We start from the raw sequence: 6,747 nt of genomic DNA, 5'->3' as shown, positions 1-6,747 counted from the left end.
TGACCGGTTCTGTATACCAACTTGTTCAAGCAGACCACATAGTCCCCGTGGCCTAAGGAACGCCAAGGTAACCTTCCGAAATTACTATCACCCCGTTAGCACTCACCATTATAGCATGACCAAGGCTGGTCATGGTTCACATCAACACCACTCATCCCAGACACCCTGGACTCTGCTCCATATTGTGACATTTACACTCCAACAGATCCACAGATGACACAATCTCTATTGTACTCCACACTGCCGATACCACCCCCTGACAAAAGGAATACCCTATGTAAGAATGCTGTTCATGACTGTACAGCTCGAGCATTAACCCAATATCCCCTCCAAGCTCGTCACTAAGCTCAGAACCCTGGACTGAACACTCCGCCTGCACTGTATCCTGACTTCCTGACGGGCCGCCCCAGGTGGGTGAGAGTAGGCAACACACATCCGCCACTCTGACTTCAACACGGGGGCCCCCTCAGAGGTGTGTGCTTAGTCCTCTCCTGTACTCCCTGTTCACCCACAAGTGCTGGCCGTGCATGAGTCCCAACACATCATCAAGTTTTTTGCTCCCAGCAGTGGTAGACTGATCACCGACATGATGGCAGCCATAGGAGGAGGATCGAGAGTCTGGCAGTGTTGGTGCCAGGACAAACAACTCTCCCTCTTACATCAGCAAGACAAAGGAGCTGATTGTGGACTACAGGCACGAGGGCTGTAGGTGGAAGCGGGTCGAGAGCTTCAAGTTCCTCACACACACAGTTGTTGAAAAGGCTTGACAGTGCCTCTTCCCCCGCAGGAGGCTTGTAAAGAGTACACAGATTAATCAACAAGTTCTACAGCTCACCATTGAGAGCATATTGACTGCGTCATCACCGCTTGGCAGAGGGGCACCACAGGTTCAATGGTTTGGCAAAGATGGAGTACGTGTCTTTTCTGGGGCCGGGAGTTTTCTCTGATCTCATGGAAGTAAAATTACGCTCAAACATAAATAGCTCAGCGAGTAGATTGATGGCGCTTCTTTTTGTTCAGACCGCTTGCATGTGCTGTGAGCGAAGCTATCACTTCTGTACTACCAGCTTTGTACTGCTCGACTCCAGTGCTCGAGAAGTTGTGAGGGACTCGCGGGGAGTGTCGTGGTGCTTGAATGAACGGCCAATCCTATGCTAAACTCAAAATAGTCAGGACTTTTCTCGGTATGGTAGACTGCGACAGAGACAGGTAAATTGTTCAACTGGAACGCAAAAATCAATGAGAACTGACCGCGTCGGTGCTGCTGCTGCTCTGCCGTCAACCAGATGGAAAGTAACTTTGCGGGCAAATGCGGTTGACTGCTCCCTGCCATCCAGGAGCTCTATACAAAGACTCCAGTCACCCCTAGCCCATTAGACTGTTCTCTCTGATACCGCACGGCAACGCGGTTCAGTGCACCATGTCTTAACCAACAGACCCTGAACACTTCTACCCCCAAACCATATGACTGCTAAACAAGGCGCTAAATTGGCTAAAATCAAATGGCTACGCCGGGGACTACCTGCATTGACTCTGCACACACGCTTGGTCCAACACTACACATAAACACGTGGACACATGCATACTGACGTCAAACACACACGCGCTGCTGCTACAGGCTCAGTCTACATTCTATCCAGTGGCACCCGTCGATCAGGCAGGTGGGTTGTGCCCCACACTTTTAGGTAAAAGTTTTGTTTTTGGGGGGGCTGGCCTGATTTTGTGTTAGTTTCGCATTAATACGTGTCACATTATCAGTTTGCAAACAATGTAAAAAAAAAAAATTAAAATTGAGTTCTAAGCCCGATACAAACATGGTCTCTTTTTTGCTTTGAGAAAGGCAGCCCTCAAAATGCAGGTGTTTCAGCCAGCTCAGTGCATTCTGTGGTTGATGGCAGGCAGCGAGAAAATACAGAGCGTTGAGTGACAGTTTTCCTGTCACTCATGGGACAGTACGTCATCCCCAATTCTAAGGTTAGAGCCAAAATTATAGCCCCTTGGTTCTGTCATAGAGTTATATGAAGTGCCCATCCAAGAAGGCTCAAGGTCATTGCCACAGATAGAATGCCATCAAATCAGTAGCTTTTGATTGGACTGATAATAATTTGGTCTATTTTCACCAACGCAGTATTGTAAACACATTGTTCGTGGCCAGTGTTTGTTTGCCAATTACCTGTTTTAGAGAAATGTAGTCATCGAAACGGCCCATGTTCTGAATTCTGTCGCTGTACATTTAAAAGTGCTGAACAATATTATATTGACTACATCTATCATCTCTCGCTCATAATGTCTTAATCGAAATTACAGATTGCCTCTTATCCGCTTGTCGTCCCCTTATGCCAAGTTTGTACAGCTCAATTGTCAGTAGAAACCACATTTGTTTAAGCAAGTCAGCCATATCAGCAAGTTTTTTTTTTAAAGCAGTAAATGAGGCTGAATGAACTGTAGCAGTGGAAGGTGTTTGGACAGGTTATTAGGCCCTAACAGTTTGTGGGGACCATTTTGTCACTGTTATAGTGCAATTAATGTATTGTTTAGTTTTTTTTTTGCTTTGCTGGCTGCATCCCACATTTTGTTTTGTTTGCCCACCATATTTACATGCTAAAATCGCCACTGTATCTATCTATCCTCTTGCCTAGGTCACTTCCCCTAGCTGTATGTAACCAAACAAAAATAAACGCAACATGTAAAGTAATGTGTTGTCCATGTTTCATTGAGCTGAAATAAAAGATCCCAGAAATGTTTGATATGCACAAAAAGCTTATTTCTCTCAAATTTGTTGCAACATATTTCCATCCCTGTTAGTGAACATGTCTCCTTTGCCAAAATAATCCATCCACCTGACAGGTGTGGCATATCAAGAAGCTGATTAAACAGCATGTCATTACACAGGTGCACCTTGCGATGGGTACAATAAAACACTAAAATGTGCAGTTTTGTCACACAACACACAGATGTCTCAAGTTATGAGGGAGCGTGGAATTGGCATGCTGACTGCAGGAATGTCCATCCGATCTGTTGCCAGATATTATATGTTAATTTCTCTACCATAAGCTGTCTCTAACGCCGTTTTAGAGATATTGGCAGTACGTCCAACGGCACTCACTAACCGTAGACCATGTTAGCCATGGCCAGTCCAGGAACTCCACATCCGGCTTCTTCACCTGCGGGATCGCTGAGACCATCCACCAGGACAGCTGATGAAACTGTGGGTTTGCACAACCAAAGTATTCTGCACAAACTAAAGAAACCGTCTCAGGGAAGATCATCTGCATGCCGTCATCCTCACCAGGGTCTTGACCTGACTGCAGTTTGGCGTCGTGGACCGACTTCAATGGGCAAATGCTCATTGTGTGCTCTTTATGGATGAATCCTGGTTCAACTGTACCAGGCAGTTGGCAGACAGCATTGTGTGTGCGAGCGGTTTTCTGACATCAACACTGTGAACAGAGTGCCCCAGGGTGGTGGTGGGTTATAGTATGGGCAGGCATAAGCTACGGACAATGAACACAATTGAATTTTATCGATGGCAATTTAAATGCACAGAGATACCGTGATGAGATCCTAAGGCCCATTCATCCGCCGCCATCACTTCATGTTTCAGCATGATAATGCACAGCCCCATGTCGAAAGGATCTGTCCACAATTCCTGGAGCTGAACATGTCCCAGTTCTTCCATGGCCTGCATACTCACCAGGCATATCTTTCATTGAGCATTTTTAGGATGCTCTGGATCGACTTGTACGACAGTATGCAGTTACCGCCAATATCCAGCAACTTTGCACAGCCATTGAAGAGGAGTGGGACAACTTCCAAAGGCCACAGTCAACAGTCTGACAACTCTATGTAAAGGAGATGTGTCACGATGCATAAGGCAAATGGTGGTCACACCAGATACTGACTGGTTTCTGATCCAGGCCTCTGCTTTTTTTTTTAAAGGTATCTGTGACCAACAGATGCATAACTGTAATCCCAGTCATGTGAAATCCATAGATTAGGGCTAATGAATTTATTTAATTGACTGATTTCCCTATATGAACTGTAAAATTGTTACATGTACGTTTATATTTTTGTTCAGTGTAAATAAATAAATTTTACGGTCACATCACATATTAAGATGTTATTACAGTATAGCGAAGTGCTTGTGTGTCACGTTCGTCGTATGAATCGGACCAAGGTGCAGCGTGGTATGCGTACATTCTTCTTTATTAAAGAAAGAACACTGAACAAACAACAAAACAAAACGAAGAAACGTGAAGTATATGAAATAGTGCAGACAGGAACTAAACATAGAATAAGAACCCACAAACACCAAAGGGAAATGGCTACCTAAATATGATCTCCAATCAGAGACAACGATAAACAGCTGCCCTGATGGGAACCATATCAGGCCACCTAAACATACAAATACCTAGACTACAAAACCCTAGACATACAAAAAACCCTAGACATACAAAACCCCTAGACAATACAAAAACTAGCGCGCACCTTAGTCACACCCTGACCTAACCAAAATATAAAGAAACAGAGATTTCAGGTCAGGGCGTGACAGTACCCCTCCCCAAAGGTGCGGGCCGCAAAACCAAATCCCGGCCGCAAACCTGAACCTATAGGGGAGGGCCTGGGTGGGCCTCTACCCTTGGTGGCGGCTCTGGTTCTGGTCGCCGCCCCCTCTACGCTGTCCTCCGCTTTGTAGAACCGGACAGTGGATTATCTCTGGAGGCCCTGGATGCGGGACCATTGCGTCGAGAAGTACCGCGCACGGTACTGTCGCAGGAGACCACCGACCTCCCGTTCGCTGACGACGTGCAGCTCTACACGCTCGGAGTGGGGGTACACGTCGCTGAGACCCGGCTGACGTCCTGGAGACCTCACACTGGGACCGTCGCTTGGACTCCGGACTGGGGCGATCGTCCTGGAATTCCCCGCACTGGGGATGTGCTGGGCTCGGACTGGGGATCAGTTCGTGAGGCTCCCGGACTGGGTCGTCTGGGGCGAGAGTGCTCCGGCCGATCTGGGTAAGGATCTTGTCGTGGCCGTGGCCCGCAGGCTTCCTCGGACTTTAGGACTCGTGCGTCATCGTGAGTCTGTGCGCGTCCGGACTGTGTGCAGCGATCGTCGCTGACAGGCTCGTGAATGGTTGATCGTCGTCGAGGGTCTGTCCGTGGATCGCGTGTGATTTAACGTCCGAGGAAATGCTCGCTGGTCTATCGAGGTACGCGTGTCGCCGTAAGCGTCGTTGGACTCAGGAGTTCTTGTCGACTCTTCGACAGCGTCTCTTCGGGGAGTCTTGTGATCTCTCGTGGTCTGAGAGCATCCTGTCGGGCTGTATCACTGCCTGGTACGGCAACTGCACCATCCGCAACCACAGGGCTTTCCAGAGGGTGGTGCAGTCTGCCCAACGCATCACCGGGGTCACACTGCCTGCCCTCCAGGACACCTAAAGCACCTGATGTCACAGGAAGGCCAAAAAGATCATCAAGGACATCAACCACCCGAGCCATGGCCTGTTCACCCCGCTATCATCCGAAAGGCGAGGTCAGTACAGGTGCATCAAAGCTTGGACCGAGAGACTGAAAAACAGCTTCTATCTCAAGGCCATCAGACTGTTAAATAGCCATCACTAGCTGGCTAGCACCCGGTTACGCAACCCTGTACCTTAGAGGCTGCTGCCCTATATACATAGACATGGAATCACTAGCCTCTTTAGTAATGGAACACTAGTCAAGTGTAATAATGTTTACATACTGCTTTACTCATCTCATAGGTGTATACAGTATTCTGTTCTATTGTATTTTAGTCAATGCCACTCCGACATTGCTCGTCCTAATATTTATTTATATATTTCTTAATTCCATTCTTTTACTTTTAGATTTGTGTGTATTGTTGTGTATTGTTAGATACTACTGCATTGTTGGAGCTAGGAACACAATGTCACGCCCTGACCTGAGATATCTCTGTTTTCTTTATATTTTGGTTAGGTCAGGGTGTGACTAGGGTGGATACGCTAGTTTTTGTATTGTCTAGGAGTTTTGTATTGTCTAGGGGTTTTGTATGTCTAGGGTTTTGTAGGCCTAGGTATTTGTATGTTTATGGTGGCCTGATATGGTTCCCAATCAGAGGCAGCTGTTTATYGTTGTCTCTGATTGGAGATCATATTTAGGTAGCCATTTCCCTTTGGTGTTTGTGGGTTCTTATTCTATGTTTAGTTGCCTGTCTGCACTATTTCATATAACTTCACGTTTCGTTCGTTTTGTTGTTTTGTTAGTTCGTTCAGTGTTCTTTCTTTAATAAAGAAGAATGTACGCATACCACGCTGCACCTTGGTCCGATTCATACGACGAACGTGACACACAAGCACTTCGCTATACCTGTAATAACATCTGCTAAATATGTGTATGTGACCTGTAAAATTTTATTTGATTTACACTGAACAAAAATATAAACGTAACATGTAACAATTTTACAGTTCATATAGGGAAATCAGTCAATTKAAATAAATTCATTAGGCCCTAATCTATGGATTTCACATGACTGGGATTACAGTTATGCATCTGTTGGTCACAGATACCTTTAAAAAAAAAGCAGAGGCCTGGATCAGAAAACCAGTCAGTATCTGGTGTGACCACCATTTGCCTTATGCATCGTGACACATCTCCTTTACATAGAGTTGATCAGACTGTTGACTGTGGCCTTTGGAATGTTGTCCCACTCCTCTTCAATGGCTGTGCAAAGTTGCTGGATATT

Source organism: Salvelinus sp. IW2-2015, linkage group LG20 (assembly GCF_002910315.2).
Source record: "Salvelinus sp. IW2-2015 linkage group LG20, ASM291031v2, whole genome shotgun sequence".
In the NCBI taxonomy this organism is placed as follows: Eukaryota; Metazoa; Chordata; class Actinopteri; order Salmoniformes; family Salmonidae; genus Salvelinus; species Salvelinus sp. IW2-2015.
The sequence above is the reverse complement of the archived record's forward strand: the minus strand, read 5'-3'. Positions refer to the sequence as shown.